We start from the raw sequence: 20,380 nt of genomic DNA, 5'->3' as shown, positions 1-20,380 counted from the left end.
TGAATTCTATTTCTTCTGATAGGAAAAGGTGACTGGGTAAACATGCTGCAGAAACAGGGAGAGAGATGAAAAGAGAGGGTGGGAAGAAGGGCAAGATAAAGGATTGGACGTAAGGTGTAAGAATGCATAGGGAGTATTCTGTAGAACCAGAGAGGTGTAAAAGATGATAAGCGAGCAAACTAAAGGATGGGGAGAGATGTGAAAAGGTAGGGGAACAAGCTTAAGACTGGAGAGGTGTGAAACAGGATAGGTGAACAGAGAAGACTGTTCAGTATAAAAGAAAACAGGTGGCGAGGCTATATGATTTGGCTGGAGAGGTTTAAATGAGGTTGAAAGAACAGTCTAAAGAAGTAAGAAAGATATTTAAAAGACAATATTTATTTTCTGATGCTTAATTTGATTAATTTTGTGTTGAGGTAGCAGGCTGATGACCAATGGAATTCTATGTGGATATATCTAATCACTAGTGCATGGGTAGGTGGTTCACACTATAAGGAAACTTGGTGCTGGCAGAAAAATAAACTGCCAACGGTGACCCACACCTGTGTTTATTCAGTTGCATCTCTTTCATGTGCACCTCAGCCACACAATTGAAGCCAGCCGGGATATGTTATGGCTGTAAATCTTTCAATGTATCTAACAGTAAGCACATACCGGAAATACGCCTCCATGGAGACATAGTAGCAAAACAAATTCCAAACAACCAATTCAAAACAAAAGAGAAAACAGGCAAATTTTAAAACCTGGAGAGTATGATTTCCACCTGAAACAGTGAGGTAATTATAGGAGCATAATTATGTGTGATAATGGAAGACATATCATAGCTTCTTCAAATGTAGATCATTTTTTCTCACATCATTGAAAATGTCAACTGCTATACCACTTGTATATAACCTTGAATTTCTACATGAAGTTATTTAAAGCCCATCCATATAGAAAACTGTTGCATTGATGATCTCTTTTACTATACACCTTTAACTAAATCTGCCTTTAATCAAACTCAGTCCAATTCTTGCATTTCACCAGACAAGTCTCAGAGGATTCCTGTATTCCCTCTGTGTTTGCTAGTCCTCATTCAGCAGGTAGTTTTATTCCCATCACCATCTATTCTACTGAAGCTCTGTCCAATTAGAGAAGCCATCTATCACTGCTTTCCTGTAGTATGTGTGTGTTGCTAATGCAAACACCACAGGCCATATGGAATTGTAGTTGTGTTGGACAGTAGTACTATAAGACTCTTCTACACTCCAGATATGCTGCTGATGTTCTCAGAACTCCAAGTTTCTGCTGCAGACTTCATCTCAACAATTAATTGATGTAATATATGCAACAATATAAACAATCACAATTGATTTCCATGGGCTATAAACCTTTTGAAGAAACAACGCATGACAGAAATAGAAAATTGAACACAACCAGAATGTATCAACTATGTCACTCTACACGAAAGGCAAAGCTAACTTTACATGTAACTCTTTTACAGGGTGCTGTTGGAACATGCTGAGCTGTATACACAGTACAAGAGAAATGACAAGAGTTTTAGTGGAATTAAATGATTATTTGTTAAAGATGAAAAAATAACCAGTAGCTAATCATCATTGAACAATATAGTAGAAGTGGGAGTCATTGATGCTGTAAAACATTGTGAAACATGGCAAATTTCTCATAGATTTGGATTTTCGGAACCTTTGCACCCCACAAGGTCACCATCTATGTAAAGTATTTCAACAACAGGAGCTGCAATTTCTTCACAGAAAAGATGCGGAAAAACAATGGCCTAGAGTTTCCGTTAGTTTCGCCGGAAATTGGCCAAACCAGCGTAAAAGATCGAGGAATTTTAAGCACAAATTATGTCAAGGGTAAAACGAGTTTTCACGCTCTTTAACGTTGATTTAAAAAACATTGCGCTGGAAGCCGACCCCACCCACAGAACTGGCCACGCTCCCAGCTCAAAATAATAAGTATGGCAAGTTTCCACCGATTGTGTCCGTTTACAACCGTTCGAGAAGGCTCTTAAAATTAAGCTTTTTTTTTACACCAATGAAACTAGTAAATGGTTCAGATTAGTTTTATTAAAGTCATTTTCAGTGATTTAAAATCAGGTTACTTACAGGTGGTGGACTAGACACACTTATTAAAAATGTTTCTGTTTTGTGGTAAACCTGCATTAATAAAACTGCACCAGGTTACCACTCTTAAACACATCAAGGAATATTTTTTTAATTGGAAAAAAAATAAACAATTACGTTCTATTACATTGTCCATTTGCATCTGAAATTAAATAATACTTCCACTGTTTCACTAAATACTGGAAAGGTAACTCATATTTTTGCTGATATTGCATTTTAATTTAAAAAAACAAGTTAGTTCATGCAAAATTTTGGGTTTGTGATTATGCAATTGTGTTTGAGTGGAAACTTGAGCCATGACTTCACTTTAGAAAACCAGCGCAATTTCAAGTGCAATTTGCACCCAGATTGTTGACTGCGCCCAAAACGGAAACTTTACCCCAATATTTCTGAATCTTGTTGAAATCCCACAGCCCTCAGATTTGTAACAGTTCTCTTTGCCAGCTTCATGTTTCCTTAGGGAATGTTGCATGGCTGAGTTAAACATTGCAATAAATTCCAAACACAAAATTATTAAAGTAGGCCAGGTTGAGTTGGCTTTCTAATGAACTGCCATTTTACATGTCCCATTCTAGGCCTCCGTGATATCACAGTATTTGTCAGTGGGCTTCATCCATCAGTATACATTTATTTACAACTGACATAAGAGGTGCCTATATAAAACAGATGTATTCTGTTGCTATGGTGTAGGGTAATGGGGGAATTGCTTTTAATCTGCCGCAAAACTTATATATTGTAAGCACTGGCAAATCCTTGCATTGCAATCATTTGACTTTGTTTTTTATTACTTTTTGTGTATTTTCTGCCTACTAATAGTAAATGATTTCAATGGAATGAAATGCTTTGTTTTCTCACATTGTTGAGTTCATTACCTTCCATATTGATCAAAGGTCTCAGTCTGAGAGGCAATGGGATTTTTCCGTACGGTAGAGTTTCTCAAAGTTCAAGGGGCTGTCGATGGAACCCATATATTTGCATAGACTCCCTTTATTCGTTGTGTCATGTAGCAACAGAAAAGGGTTCTACTCCATATATATATATACAGCCAGTGTGCGACCATCATCACGAATTCATGCATGGTGAATGCTCCTTATCTGGTGAGCTGTCATGACTTTCATCTTGAGACAGTGTTTCCACTCTTCCAACACGAAAGACAAATGTCCACTGGGGCCGTAAGGGATAAATGCCTCCACCTTCGTCTTGGTTAATGACACGGTTGAGGATCCTCAGGAGCCCAGCCGATCACAGGTTCAATGAGGACTATTCTGCCACCATGATGTTAATCGAACACATCATCAAAATGCTGAAGGTATGCTTCCTGCTCGTTGATCGGTCTGATGGAGCACGCCAGTCGATGCCTGAATGAATCTCCATAACAGTGCCTATTCTGCTGCATGTTGCACAATTTTGCACTGAAAATTTACCAAGAGGGAACTCACAGAGACCACAGAGGTAGGCGCGGTCCAGCAGCAACAAGAGGAAGAGGATGCTAAGGAGAATCCTATGACAGCAGCCAAAAATATCTGCAACACTCTCCCAGTCGACTCCTCTTAAAAAAAGTGGTATTCCCTACTCCATGCAATACTGTTCGCCCTGCCTATCCTTGACCATCCCCGTGCCCACAATCATCGGATGAACCAGTAACACGAGGTTGTTTGCAGGGAGCCTGCAAGAGGATTTCCACCACCCCAAGTGCAGACTGCCAACCATTAGCAGTGAGTCTATCCCGGTATCCAAATCCAACATGCACACGGACAGATAAAAGTCTCCACCTGCCGCACACCTACCGCCGTAACAGCCAAGCAGAAGATCCAGCTCATTACAAGTGTAGATGATCCCAGTAAAATGTTTAGAAACAGAAAGCTTACAATGGAAAGTGACAAACTTTCTAGAATGTGCCATCACTAAGCGCTTGATAACTAAAGTTTCAAATTTAATGTGATTGGTTACATTTACTAGGCTACTCAAAAGCTTTGGTTAAATGAATAATATTTGTTAAAGATTTGCATTACAAATTTACAAACAAAATCCTAAAGAACAAAATTTGCAACGTCAACTGAAGGATGACTGTTAGCCTTGGATTGGGCTTTTAGTATAGTTCAGTTCAAAGTAACAGAAGTCTGACACATTTTGAACCAGAACTGTTAAAGTTGCAATTTCTTCCTATAAATCAATGCCAGAGAAGTAGGTGAGTTCCAGATTTCAGGGCCAACCAAACATGTACCATTCCCCCATTTAGAAAAAATGGCAAGTATATCAGATCAAAACGGAGGAGTGGGGGCGGGGCGGGTCCGGTTATGGAATGAGACGATCAAAATATTAAGGAGTAGAAATTGGCATATGTCGTGCTTGATTTCTGGAGGACTATTTTTGGGTGGCAGTTTCCTGCGCCCAATCTCTCCCGTTATGTACCGGCTACCAAATAGGCAATCGTGGCCTCAGAGTGCCCCGGGCGCCGAGAACAGGCGTTGGGCTCCTTGATTATGCTAATTATGGGTTTAAAACCTGCTTCAGAATGGGGGTCACCAATTTGGGGGTGGTTGCGACGCCGGCAATGGTCCAAATTGGGGAATAACAGCAGAGCCCGGGCCACGCATGCTTTGTTGGTCTATGGCGGTATAATCAGTGATCCTTAAAGGGGGCGCTGGAGGCCGCCGAAGAAGAAATGCGTTTTATTTTTAAGCTTAACTCAAGGTGGAAGCAAGAGGAGCGGGAACGCTCCACCCGGCTCCTCAGCACCACTGTGAGCCGGCGCTCGCCTCCCTCTCCAGGACCTACCACAGGACCGCAGCCGGCGTCACAACTGACCCAAATTGGTGACCTCCAAACTGACGAGCTGCATCGGGACACCCGATCGGCGTCCGCGGCTCGTTGGATCAATTCATTGGAGACCCGGTGCTGGTACAGCTGAATGCACGGAGCGATCGATCCGCTAACTTGCTGCAGGTTGTGGTGGCAAGTTCATTTCTAGTAAGAATTGGAGTAACTTCAATTTGTATTCATAAACATAGTAGCATTTTCAGCTCTGCTGTTCAGTGTCAACTGAAGCTCAGCATAAAGGAATTAGCTCATAAATTAACATTCAATAAAGTCCATCTTCACTTTTGTAACAATTTTGCCTCCTCTGTGTTAGTTCTTTTCCTTTCTACAATAAAAAAATTCGACTTGGTGTAAATCATTTAGTGTGTTGTATAAGAACAACAAAAGATTTCTGCAATATTGGCAGTTTAATTGGTTCCACATGCATGTATATGTATTAGGGCAATGTTTCTTTCCTTTTCCATCTTCAAATATTTTCGACTTGAGAAGAGCTACAGACTTTTTATTAAGTGTTTTTTAATGTCATTCATTCTGACTCTGGCATTTTCATTTTGTGTTTGCTTTCTCCATGTGGTATGTTATTTCTGTCTGTGCTCAAGGAGCCGAGCTAAGGTTGATACAAACGAGCTGGGCACTTGGGAGACACCCAGTATAAATTTGCATCCATGTGGGTAGGAAGATTCTGACTAATTTTCCAGGGTTTTATGATTCAACCATTTCAACCCAGTTTTTTCCAGTTCCGACAATCCAATTTAAAAAAAAAGATCCTAACCCTTCTTTTCACACATCACTTCCTGTTTACTCTGAGTTCCACTGCTCTGCAGCATATCCAAGACACTCAAAGTTTGGTGTACTGCATTAAATTATCATTTCTTCAGTGCTTATTTCCCCTGCAGCCAACCAAATAAATCATGGCCTAACATGTTATTTAAAAAATAGATAATTTCACGATTGAATAAATTCCTTAATGTTTTGAGAAACTTGATGTCCTCATCTCTTCTTTAAAATAAGTTTTCTCGACTTCCCCTCTGCCAAGTTCACTGCCTTTGACATACTTCTTCCTTCAAGGGAACTGAGGATTTCTTCAGTGGTCCTGCAGAGATTTGATAAAGAGCAGCTAGTCCTTGTAATATTGGCTCTTCCTAAAGCTGAAGTCCTTGATCGTTTTAATGTGGTTTATCTAGCTGCCCAACCAAGAAATGGCAAAACTTGCACAGTCAGTGAAGGTAAGTCTGAGTGTAAGATGAAGCTGCAATTCAAAGTCACGATGCTCTTGTCTAAAGTCTTACATTCACCAATTCAATCACTATAAATATAATTTATAAATAAACCCAATGGTATATAGTGAGCCAAAAGGACAATCACTTAGGTGGTCACATGAGTTTTATATATATTTATTACAGACATGTTCTGTGGCGTTGCTGGCAAGGCCACATTTATTGTACAGTCCTAGTTGCCCTGAGAAGGTGGTGGTGGGCCTTCTTGGAATACTGCAGTTCTTGTCATGATACTGCTCCCACAATGGTGTTAGGTAGGGAATTCTAGGATTTTGACCCGGCATCAATGAAGGGGAGGTGATACTTGACCAAGTCAGGATGATGACTTGGAGGGAAATTTGGAGGTGATGATGTTCCCGTGATTTTGTTGCTCTTGGTCTTAGGGGTTGTGAGGCTGGGATGTGCAGTTGAAGCAAGGTTAAGTAGTTACAGCAGTGCATCCTATAGACAACACGTAATGCAGCCGCAGTGCACTGGTGATGGAGGGGTTATATATTAACCCCAGTACCAGGGTGCTAATCAACTGAACTACTCTGTTCTGGATGAGGTCAAGCCTCCAATATTGTTGTAGCTGCACACATCTAGACGACTAGTGAATATTCCACTACACTCTTGACTAGTGCCTTGTAGATGGTGAAGATGTTTGGAGGATAAAGAGGTGAGTCACTCATCACAGAGGAACAAGCCTTTGCCCTGCTCTTATAACCACAGCTGGATCAATTACATTTTTAGTCAGTGGCATCCCCAGGATGCTGATGGTTGAGGTCTCAGCAATAATGGTGTTGTAGCAGGTCAGGGAGAGGTGTTTGGGCTTTCTCTTGTTGGAGATGGTCATTATCTGGCACTTGCATGGTGCAAATGTTAATTTCCACTTGTTAGCACAAGTCCTGCTGTAGGCTGGCATGGGCTGCATCATTATTGAAGAAGATGTGAATGGAACTGAACACTGTAGAATTGTTAGCAAGTAGCCCCACCCCTGACTTTATGATGAAGGGAAGTAGCTGAAGATGGCTGGATAGAAGACGTTGCCCCGAGGAGCTCCTGCAGTGACAACCTGGGGCCACAATGGCTGTCGTTCAGCAACCACAGTCATCTCTCAGTATCAGGTATGATTCTAACCACTTGAGGGTTTTCCCCTTGACCCCATTAACCTTAGTTTTTAATGCTAAACTTGGTCGAATTCTGCATTAATGTCATGGGTGGCTATTGTCACCTCTCCTCTGTTATTCAGCTCTTATATCCATATCTGGGTCAAGGCTGTGATGAGATCTGAAGCTGAGTACTTCTGATAGAATCAGAATTGAGCCTCGGTGAGCAGGTTATTGGCAATAGCACTATTTATGATTCCTTCCATTGCTTTACTGCTGATGGGGAAGAGACTGATAGGGCAGTAATTGGCTGGGTCACTGTACATCTACCAAACCATTTTGATCAAAAACTAATAACAGACTTTCCAAAAGAGAAAGGACTGGAGAGGACCTCATTTTTCTTATCATGAAAGTTGAAGAACTCCAGGAAGGGTTAAGGAAAAATAAACCAGAATAAAATAAATCCTACAAGCTCACAATAAACTAAAAGGATGATACTGCTGAAAACATTTAACAGAATTAAAGAACCAAATAAAAGGAAAATAATATGTGATTTAACATAAAACAGTAAGTTATGAATAGATTTTACCAATACAATTCTACTGGATTTAGATATTTATTCTGGCTTTTCCCACTAGAGCCGTTCATCACTATGCAACTTATCTCAGCTATGATTTTCATCAATACCATTACATTCAATTGGGTGTAAGTACATTTGTAGTGACTGAGCCAACTCCCTCCACTGAGATGAAAGGTCCCCATGTACCAAAAACACCCCATCAAAGAGACCAACCAACAGTTAAAGGAATTCATTCCTAACAATGGGAACCAGCCCTCAGACTCCGCACTTCAGCCATCTGAATGGAAAGTAAAGGTCCTGTTGCCTCTGTTACAAGACTGTACACCAGCACAATTAATTCAGACTAAAGAGTTTACAAATGACCCTCAGTTGAGAAGCAATATTCAATTCTTTTTAAATGACTTGACTACATTTTTAAAGGATCTTTAAGTCAGATCTTGCTTGTCAGAGCAGCATAACATATTTTCACCATTAATTGCATTTTACTTTTGCAGAAAATAATGCATTTATAATATTCCATAAATCATGGCTTTCCCCCATTTTTGTACTTCTATTTATGGATAAAGCTTCCTGATTTCTTTGAGTATATGATGCTGTCTGATATCAGTCAGTGAAATGTGCAATTCACAAATGTTTTCCAAGGACTGAAGAAACTGAATGAATTAGTAGAGTACGGCTGTGGTGTCACTACTTAGAAATTCTACATGAACACAAAGTGCTGGTGACAGCAGTAACTCTGAATGAGTTGGGTTCTGAATGAAAGAAAACACAGGGTCCCCCAATATAAAAGTTTGATTTATGCATCAAGTCAATATTTGTTCTTTTCTGAGAAGGAAATTTAAAAAAAATCTCATGGATTTTTCCATATTAATACAATGGATATTGGATATTACTTAAATACTTCAACTGTCAACTTGGCTGCTTGAAACATCTCTATTAATGATATTCGTTATACTCTTTATAATTGGGAGCATTTTCTTCCACAATTTCACCCTATTGAATATTCACCTATTACTTTCTGTCACTATAATTGCTGATTGAGGTGGAGACTGGAGCAGTTATGTCCATAAAATTAATTTGGATCCATTAATGTCTGAGTGTCGAGCCATGTGTTTGTGAGGAGAGAGCAGAACTCACAATTTCCCCTCTCACCCCACCCAATGAGATGGAGTAGCGTTGACCAACTATGTTCCATCCAGCAGTCCAGCCAACAATTCTTGAAGCTCACCCAATGACAGCAAAATAATTCTAAGACTTCATTTCAGTACCGACTGTGTCAAGAGAAATCAAACCTTTTAATAATGTTAAAATATGATTTGCAACATAGCACACTATCAGGTATAGTGCATCATCTGATTGGTACTAGATTAATACCAGCTTGGGTGTTGCAGAAATATACTGTACACATCAATTACTAAATATTTAAAGATATAAAACAGTTAAATCATTCCTTCAGATGTCTATATCACTAGAAACACACTTCAGTACAGTCGGTGCTGGTTATTTCAAATAGCTTTCAGCACGTTAGAATCCATCTCTGAACAGTAGATTAGAAACAGGTTTCTATCACAATCTATCTATTATGACAGCACTGTATGAGCAGAAAGTTTCCAAATTCATAAAATCATTAAAAACTGCTGCACAATTTTCTTTTAACTGCATCACTGTCTATACAGTCTTCAAATGCATGTTTAATTCTGTAGGACATCTGGGCCTATATTCCGTAACCGTAACTCAGTTGTTACCAATTAGCTACGGACAAACACAAATATAATAGTGTTTTCAACATGCCATTAATGCTAAAAAGATGGGGGCTACTTTTAACTAGTCATAAAAATCAACATTTCTGCATGGAACTGTAGATTCACTTTTAAAGTTCAGTCATTGTGGCTCTTAGATGTAGAAACGCATACATAAAGAAGCAGCCTTACCATCAAGATTCCTTTTAAAGATAAACTAGTTAAGATCAACTAGGATCAACTTTGACATTTCATTAATTTTTTCTGTCATTCCACTCAAAGATTTGTTTAAACATGGAATGGTAATGAAATCAACAAGGAAAAGACTTTGAGGAGTTAATGAACCCAATGGTATAAGGAAACACACACATGGTCCTGAAGTTGCTGTTAATGCAGCTCTTTAATACAATTGCATGCAAAAAACTGCCATGTAACTAGTGAGTAAAGTTGCTAATCTGATGGCACATCAAATTCTGGAAGAACTGCAATCACCTCAAGGAACTAAGCTCACACCACCTGGTTTCATACTGGCGACAGTATAAATGCAGCCATTGTGCAGGCATCTATTTAAAAACTTTATGTATAAAATTAAGGAGATTCCAGGTGATCTGTTCTTCACTTTAAAAGTCTGCAAATTTAACATTTTCAAACCAATTTGAGCTTCATACCAACACTAAACTGGCAGTATAAATCTGGAGTCAGGATCTAACCTGACTCGGAGTGAAGGGGAGTGAAACTCCCTGGGAGGTGGAGGGGATTTGTCTGACATCACTTTGGCTTGACACCACATAAAATGTAAATCCAGTGTGGTGTTAAACTTGATTTACAAAGTTCTCAGATGGTCCCACGGGGGAATCTGAAAACCCACCTAACCTCAATTTAAATGTTTAGAGATTTAAGATTCTCCCCTTCCTGCTTTTTAAATATTTGCATTTTTAGCTGTTGGGATAGAGTGTAGCACAAATTTGCATCACTTGCACACAGCTCTCTCCTAGGCAAGACTGCTACAGTTCTAGCTAGGCAATGTAAACATGGTTCTGCCTGTCTGGAACCCAAACTGCAGCTACCAGCATCGGAACAGTAGCTGCAATGTAAGTGCATCCTAAGTTTTTAATATTTGTGAAGAGCTGAGCATCTTCATTAACTTTGAAAATTTATGTGGCATTTAAATGTCAGTGAGTTAAGTTTAGCCCAAGAACAGAAGAGTGGAGAGCTGGCAGTATAATTCAGCCTCTGGAGTTCTAACTGTTCTAAATAGGTACCAGTTTCAAACCAGTATCTGCATTATAAATAAGCCACAAGATAAGGAGGTGGGGGTGCACAATATATAATGCGTGTCTCTGTAAATAAAAGCTTGTAAGCAACTAAAGACTAGACTTTCATGTTCTATCCCACCTGGCTATCTGACTTTACGCCTTCAACCATGCAGCACTCCCTCAATACTGCACTGAAGTGTCAGCCTACATTATGTGCTCAAGTCTTGGAGTGGAGCTTAAACCTACAACTTTCTGATTCAAAGGCAAGAGCGCTTCCACTGAACCAAGCTGACACTTAGAAATATGAGAGTACATTTTGTATTATACAGGATTGGAGACAATGTCAGGACAATAGTATTATGCACAATGAAAGACACTGTCAGAACATTTATATTATAAACTGAAATACTGTGAGAGCACTTCTGTTTTACAGGTTTATAGAATCTGTCTGGATGCTAGTATACACAGTTACAAACTCAACACAGTTCTTGGTGGGCTCCAGCCAACAGCACAAAATTACCATCATTAAGAACAAATTAACAGTTCATTGTTAATCTCACTCAGAGCTGCCACAAGAGATTGTTGGTGTGGAAAGCGGAAATAATTGCACTGGTGAAGTAAGGATGCTCTTCTAAGGTTAAGGCACAAATTAGGGAGAGTAGACAGAGTTTTATTCTGCATCTGGTCAGTCTATACCTGGAACATTAGTGCCTAATGCTGATAGTGAGTGATAAAAGTGGAAATGTCTTGCACTTTCCAGTGCCCACAGCACTCACTGTGATGAGGACAAAAATTAACATGCAAACAATGTACAAAAAGCACTGTGAGGAAACTTGTATTTTCCTGGATTATGTAACCCTCAAATTAATTCCCCCATCCACACACATGGTCACCTCTCATCACACCTCTGAAATCTCCAGCAATGAGAGGTGTCGCCCCAACCATTTCCTTACCTTCATTTCCATCCACATCCTGCCTGCCCCCAAACTCTTCACTGTCATTTTCATCCCATGGAAGAAAAAAAACAACCCCCCAATTCACACTCAAGCTTCCTCTCTAATCCTAACATAAGAACATAATAGGAGCAGGAGTCGGCCATTTGATTCTTCCAGTCTGCTCCGACATTCAATAAGATCATGGCTGATCTTCTACCTCATCTCCACTTTCCTGCACTATCCCCATATCCCTTGATTCCCTTAATATTCAAAAATCTATCGATCTCTGTCTTGAATATACTCAGTGACTGAGCCTCCACAGCCCTCTGGGGTAGAGAATTCCAAAGATTCACCACCCTCTGAGTGAAGAAATTTCTCCTCATCTCAGTCCTAAATGGCCGACCCCTTATTCTGAGACTGTGGCCCCTGGTTCTAGACTCCCCAGCCAGGAGAAACATTCACCCTGCATCTAACCTGTCAAGCCCTGTAAGAATTTTTTATATTTCAATGAGATCACCTCTCATTCTTCTAAACTCTAGAGAATATAGGCCTAGTCTACTCAACCTGTCCCCATAGGACAATCCCCCCAACCAAGGAACCATTCTGGTGAACCTTCGTTGCACTCCCTCTATGGCAAGTATATCCTTCCTTAGGTAAGGAGACCAAAGCTGTATACAATACTCCAGGTGTGGTCTCACCAGGGCCCTATATAATTGCAGTAAGACATCTTTACTTTTATGCTCAAATCCTCTAACCTTTCCCTCCTCTGGTCTGCCACCCACGATAACATTGATGCCTCTATCAACCTCCTCCACAACTATCTCACCTCCACTTCAATGTCCCCACCACCTCAGATCCCAAATGATCTCCCACTCTTTCACTCTCCCTTGTTCAAAACCCATCTCTGAATCACTGAACATGTTTTGATCAACCAGCCTTGCTGTTCACTGTTGAATTGGGCTGGACTACACTGGGGTTTACCATGTCTCTCCCCTCCTGGATAAAACTGTTCAGTATTCAAAGATCACCCTGGAGAACAGAAAAAATACCAAATTTCTCATCTCTAGCAGTAGTAGTCTAACCAGTCCTCCCTTTTCCATACCCCCATCCTTAGTCAGGCTCAAAATTTAAGGAATTTATGAACTTTTATGTGCCCATAATTGAGACTATCAGCAAATCGCATTGGGTATGGTAGTGTAGTGGTTATGGTGCTAGCAATGCAGAGGTCATGAGATTCAATCCCACCACGGTAAATTGTGAAATTGAATTCAGTAATCTGATTATTTGTGGGCTATCATGAAAGTTGCTGGATTACTGTAAAATCCTAATTGATTCACTAATATCCTTCGGGACAGGGAATCTGCCACTCCTACCTGGTCTGACCTTCACATGACTCCAGTTCACAGTATGCAATGCCACTCTTAAGGCCTTCTGAACAGGCCCACCAAGCCACTCAGTTGTAAAAATTCTTGGACAGATGGGAATGGACAACGAAATGCAACCTAGAGTTACCCACATCCCGAGAACAAATATTTTTTAAAAACAGCAACCACTGTTGTTCTGATCTCTCCCAACTCCCAGGAATCCCTCCTGCCCTTCACTCAACTGAGCCCTCACCATTCCCATTCTCTGCAGTTTCTCACCCATCTTCCCCTCAGGACACCCATTTAATGAAGTCTAACACCTGCTCTCAATCCCCTCTCAGCTCATGCAGTTCCTGACTACCCAACTCCATCTCCTCAGTCCTGTGCTTGCCGATATCATTACCTTTTGTTTTTCCTCCAGCACAAGTTGTACCTTCCTCTTGCCCCACTGTTATTATTCCTATCCTCAAGACACCCACAGGCAAACTCTCCACTCTATCCAGCTGTCACCCTATCTCCAAGCTTTCTTTTCCTTCCATGGTCCTAAAATAAAATGTTGCCTCACAAATATGCTGCCCTACCACTTGTTGTTCTAAATGCTTCATTATGGCTTCTGCCCTGCCCGAAGCACTGAGACAGCACTGGTCAAAGTCACAAATTATATCTTCTGTCATGCCTCCTGTCTCTCTTTACACCAACAAATGCCTCTTTTCTCTCTTCATCCTTCAACACCATTCCATTCTCCTCCAATAGCTCTCTACTGAAGTCCACCTCTGTGGCACTGTTGTCACAGAATCACAGAAACCCCACAGTGCAGATAGAGGCCATTTCGGCCTCTGCTGGTTCTACTCGTGCCTGTTGCAAGGCTGGCACTACACTGTCTGAAATAGCTTCTCCTCCTCTATCCACATGGTCTCCCCTTATGTGCTCCAGAGGTCTATCCTCAACCCTCTCCTCTTCACTCTTTACATGCTATCCCTTTCAATATCATCCAGATGCATAGGGTCAGCTTTCACATGTGTGCAGCTCTACTTTTATGCTTTCTCCATCAATCCAACAGCTGTTACTACACTCTCCAACCACTTGTCCAACATCACGACCTGAATGAGTCAAAATATCCTCCAGCTTCATGTCAGCAAAACCAAAACCATCCTCTTTGGTTTCAGCCAGCAGCTGTATTTCTCTATCTTTGACTTCACCAGCCATCCCAGATGCCCTGTCAGGCTATCAGGAAGTGCGAATTTTGGTACTTGCTTGATCCTGAGCTCAGCTTCATCTTTCCTATCCATATCATTACCATCTTATTTCACCTCTGCAACGTTGCCCACCTCTGTTCCTCCTCTTCACCCACCTCCACAGAAACCCTAATCCATACCTTCAACACCTCAAAACTCAACTTCTCAAATGCCCTACTTCAATCATCCAAAAAAACACAGCCTGCATCCTCAGATACACAAAGTGCCACACTCCCATTACCCTGTCCTCTCCATGTTCCCCATGCGACTATGAGTTAACTTCAAAATTCTCATCCTTATTTCCAATTCCTCTATAGACTTGTCCCGCCAGTCGTTTCATGGGCAGCTTTGCTTATTCAAATTGTTTTGTTAGTGAGGGAAGCTTGAATTATTTTGCTACTCTGGATCAACACCCACTCATCCATACTCAACATCACATAAAAATAATTCAACCAACCTAACATCTGCTAAGTCTGTCTGCTGCAACCAAGACATAATGGCCCAGATTTTGTGGTAATAATAATGGTGACGCTATTAGCACTCAAGGTTATTACAGGGTAAATCGGACAGCAACTTCCGGCGTTCGCACACGCGCAGTTAAACGTGGAAATCAGAAGTTGCTGTCAAAGATACCGTGCTCCTCCACAGGGTGTACTGTTGCAGTCCTCGCCAGCATTGAAATGACTGCAACAGCGTGAACTTGCTGAACTTGCCCACGAGTTCCACATTAAAGACAGCTGAAACTTAACTGGACCAGCCACATAAATACTGTGGCAACAAGAGCAGGTCAGAGGCTGGGTATTCTGCAGCGTGTGTCTCACCTCTTCACTCCCATAAGCCTTTCCACCATCCACAAGGCACAAGTCAGGAGTGTGATGGAATACTCTCCACTTGCCTGGACGAGTGCAGCTCCAACAACACTCAAGAAGCTCGACACCATCCAAAACAAAGCAGTCCACTTGATTGGCACCTCATCCACCACCATAAACATTCACTCCCTCCACCACCAGCATAGAAACATAGAAACATAGAAGATAGGAGCAGGAGTAGGCCATTCGGCCCCTCGAGTCTGCTCTGCCATTCAATGAGATCATGGCTGATCATCCAAATTCAGTACCCTGTCCCTGCTTTCTTCCCATATCCCTTGATCGCTTTAGCCTTAAGAAATATATCTAACTCCTTCTTGAATATATTTAATGAATTGGCCTCAACTGCCTTCTGTGGTAGAGAATTCCACAGGTTCACCACTCTCTGGGTGAAGAAATTCCTTCTCATCTCTGTCTTAAATGACTTACCCCTTATCTTTAGACTGTGACCCCTGGTTCTGGACTCCCCGACCATCGGGAACATCCTTCCTGCATCTAGTCTATCTAGTCCTGTTAGAATTTTATAAGTTTCAATGAGATTCCCTCTCATTCTTCTAAACTCCAGCAAATATAAGCCCAATCGACCCAATCTCTCCTCATACATCATTCCTGCCATCCCAGGTATCAGTCTGGTGAATCTTCGCTGCACTCCCTCCATGGCAAGAACATCCTTCCTCAGATAAGGTGACCAAAACTGCACACAATACTCAAGGTGTGGTCTCACCAAGACCCTATACAACTGCAGCAAGACATCCTTGCTCCTGTACTCGAATCCTCTCGCTATGAAGGCCAACATACCATTTGCCTTCTTAACCGCCTGCTGCACCTGCATGCTTACCTTCAGCGACTGGTGCACAAGGACACCCAGGTCTCGTTGCACTTCCCCTTCTTCCAATCTATTGCCATTCAGATAATAATCTGCCTTCCTGTTTTTGCCACCAAAGTGGATAACCTCACATTTATCCACATTATACTGCATCTGCCATGCATCTGCCGAATCACCCAACCTGTCCAAATCATACTGGAGTTTCTCGGCATCCTCCTCACAGCACACACGCCCACCCAGCTTTGTGTCATCTGCAAACTTGGAGATATTACATCTAGTCCCCTCGTCTAGATCATTAATATATATTGTGAATAGCTGGGGTCTGAGCACCGATCCCTGCGGTACCACACTAGTAACTGCCTGCCACTCGGAAAAAGACCCATTTATTCCAACTCTTTGCTTCCTGTCTGCCAACCAGTTTTCTATCCAAGTCAGTACCTTACCCCCAATCCCATGTGCTTTAACTTTACATGCTAATCTCTTATGCGGGACCTTATCGAAAGCCTTCTGAAAGTCCAATTGTAAGGAAGGATATTAGCTCTGATGATGTGGAATCTGTATGGGTAGAATTGAGAAATACCAAGGGGCAGAAAACATTAGTGGCAGTGGTATATAGACCTCCAACCACTAAGGTGGAGGTTGGGGATGGCATTAAATGGGAAATTAAAGAAGCGTGCAATAAGGGCACAGCAGTCATCATGGGTGACTTTAATCTACATATAGATTGGGCTAACCAAATTAGTAACAATAGTGTGGAGGAGGAATTCCTGGAGTGTTTACGGGATGGTTTCCTGGACCAATATGTCGAGGAACCAACTAGAGATCAGGCCATCTTAGACTGGGTATTATGTAACGAGAAAGGATTAATTAGCAATCTTGTTGTACGAGGTCCCTTGGGTCGGAGCGATCATAATATGATCGAATTCTTCATTAAGATGGAGAATGAAGTAGTTGACTCAGAGACTAGGGTCCTAAATTTAAATAAAGGAAACTACGATGGTCTGAGGCATGAGTTGGGTAGGATTGATTGGGGAATGTCACTTAAAGGGTTGATGGTGGATAGGCAATGGCAAACATTCAAAGACCGCATGGATGAACTACAGAATTTGTTCATCCGAGTTTGGCATAAAAATAAAACAAAAAGGTGACTCAACCGTGGCTAACAAGGGAAATTAGGGATAGCATAAGATCCAAGGAGAGGACATCTAAATTGGCCAGAAAAAGCAATAATCCTGAGGATTGGGAGCAATTTAGGGTTCAACAAAGGAGGACAAAGGGATTAATTAAGAAGGGGAAAATAGAATATGAGAGTAAGCTTGCAGGGAACATAAAAACTGACTGTAAAAGCTTTTATAGATATGTGAAGAGAAAAAGATTGGTGAAGTCAAGCGTAGGTCCCTTGCAGTCAGAATCAGGGGAATTTATAATGGGGAACAAAGAAATGGCAGACCAACTAAATACATATTTTGGTTCTGTCTTCACAAAGGAGGACACAAATAACCTCCCAGCGATGCCGGGGAACATAGGGTCTGATGAAAGGGAGGAACTGAAAGAAATCAGTATTTGTAGGGAAATGGTGTTAGGGAAATTGATGGGACTGAAGGCCGATAAAACCCCAGGGCCTGATAATCTACATCCTAGGGTACTTAAGGAAGTGGCCCTAGAAATAGTAGATGCATTGCTGATCATCTTCCTACATTCAATGGAATCTGGAACAGTACCCATGGATTGGAGGGTAGCTAATGTGACTAGTGGGGTACCGTAGGGATCGGTCCTTGGACCCCAGCTATTCACAATATATATTAATGATCTAGACAAGGGAACTAGATGTAATATCTCCAAATTTGCAGACGACACAAAGCTGGGTCGGCATGTGTGCTGTGAGGAGGATGTCGAGAAACTCCAGGATGATTTGGACATGTTGGGTGGTTGGGCAGGAATATGGCAAATGCACTATAATGTGGATAAAAGTGAGGTTATCCACTTTGGTGGCAAAAACAGGAAGGCAGATTATTATTTGAATGGCAATAGATTGGGAGAAGGGGAAGTGCAAAGAGACCTGGGTGTTCTTGTGCACCAGTCGCTGAAGGTAAGCATGCAGGTGCAGCAGGCGGTTAAGAAGGCAAATGGTATGTTGGCCTTCGTAGCAAGAGGGTTCGAGTACAGGAACAAGGATGTCTTGCTACAGTTGTACAGGGCCTTGGTGAGACCACACCTTGAGTATTGTGTGCAGTTTTGGTCACCTTACCTGAGGAAGGACATTCTTGCCATGGAAGGAGTGCAGCGAAGATTCACCAGGCTGATACCTGGGATGGCAGGAATGATGTATGAGGAGAGATTGTGTCGATTGGGCTTATACTCACTGGAGTTTAGAAGATTGAGAGGGGATCTCATCGAAACCTATAAAATTCTGTCAGGCCTGGACAGACTAGATGCAGGAAGGATGTTTATGATGGCCGGGGAGTCCAGAACCAGGGGTCATAGTCTAAGGATAAGGGGTAAGCCATTTAGGACTGAAATGAGGAGGAATTTCTTCACCCAGAGAGTGGTGAACCTGTGGAATTCTCTGCCACAGAGGGTGGTGGAGGCCAGTTCATTAAATATATTCAAAAAGGAGTTGGATATATTTCTTAAGGCTAAAGGGATCAAGGGTTATGGGGAGAAGGCAGGGACAGGGTACTGAATTTGGATGATCAGCCATGATCTCATTGAATGGCGGAGCAGGCTCGAAGGGCCGAATGGCCTACTCCTGCTCCTATTTTCTATGTTTCTATGTTTCTATGTTTCTATGATCGAATTGAATGGCGGAGCAGGCATGAGGGGCCGAATGGTCTACTCCTGCTCCTATCTTCTATGTTTCTATATTTCCAAATACACCACATCCACTTGTTCTCCCTTATCTATTTTACCAGTTACATCCTCAAAAAATTCCAGTAGATTAGTCAAGCACGATTTAACTTTTGTAAATCCATGTTGACTTTGTCCGATCCTGTCACTGTTTTCCAAGTGCTCTGCTATTACATCTTTTATAATTTTCCCCACTACCGATGTCAGGCTTACCGGTCTGTAATTCCCTGTTTTTTCTCTACCACCTTTTTTGAATAGTGGGGTTATATTACCTACCCTCCAATCCATGGGAACTGTTCCAGAGTGTATAGAATTTTGGAAGATGACCAGCAATGCATCTACTATTTCTAGGGCCACTTCCTTAAGTACCCTAAGATGTAGATTATCAGGCCCTGGGGATTTATCAGCCTTCAATCCCGTCAATTTCCCTAACACCATTTCCCTACAAATACTGATTTCTTTCAGTTCCTCCCTCTCATTAGACCCTAGAAAGACCCTTTCAAAGAAAAATGGCGGCGCGCATGGACGCAGTGGCTTTGTCTCTCCCGAGACTGAGCGTTTTCACCCTCCTTCTGAGTCTCTTCTGGACTCTGCTGATACGGGAATTGAGGGCAGACCTACCGTACAGCCGGCAGACGCTCCTAGACATCGGGGGCCAACTGCGTGCGGCTCACACTCAGCGACATCGATCTGCCTCCCGACATCGCCCGACCCCCGGGACCAGCGTGGCATCCTTCCCCAGCCGGAAGTCGGCGCAGACCGCGCAGGGAACGCAAGCAGAAGCGGGGTAAGAGGGCCGGTATCCAAAACAGGCTGAAGAGGGCCCCACACAAACCCTCCCTCCCAAGTATTTTCCTGGCCAACGTCAGGTCACTAGAAAACAAAATGGATGAGATCAAACTTGATCTCTCCTCACAGGAAAGGACAAAGGAATGTTGCGCCATGATCTTCACAGAGACCTGGTTGAACAACGGCATCCCTGACACCACCATCCAACTAGAAGGACGCACGGTCTTCCGCGCCGACAGAACTGCAGACTCCGGTAAGAGCAAGGGAGGCGGTTTGTGCATTTACACTAACAATGCCTGGTGCACTAACACGGACATAATCGATAGATCCTGCTCGGCTGATTTGGAATTCCTCATGGTAAGGTGCAGACCCTTCTACCTGCCTCGGGAATTCACGGCTGTTATCATCACTGCGGTCTACATCCCACCACACGCTAATGCCAAACTAGCACTGAAGGACCTCTACAGGGCCATCAGCGAACAACAAACTGCGCACCCAGACGGAGCTTTTATCATCGCGGGGGACTTCAATCACATAAACCTAAAAACTGTACTACCGAAATTCCACCAGAATGTTTCCTGCCCCACAAGAGGGGAGAACATACTGGATCAAGTCTACACGAGCATTGT

At 42.1% G+C, this 20,380-nt stretch overlaps 1 protein-coding gene across 2 annotated transcripts in view; it reads right to left on the bottom strand.

Moving 5' to 3' along the window:
• Positions 1 to 20,380, bottom strand: part of tbx15 (T-box transcription factor 15) — a 139,512-nt gene that overhangs the window by 17,070 nt on the left and 102,062 nt on the right. The gene's annotated exons all lie outside the window — the stretch shown is intronic.

Source organism: Somniosus microcephalus, chromosome 14, assembly GCF_052327205.1.
Source record: "Somniosus microcephalus isolate GS21.2 chromosome 14, FLI_Smic_1.0, whole genome shotgun sequence".
NCBI classification, from domain to species: Eukaryota; Metazoa; Chordata; class Chondrichthyes; order Squaliformes; family Somniosidae; genus Somniosus; species Somniosus microcephalus.
This window is presented reverse-complemented; position numbering and strand designations above follow the sequence as displayed.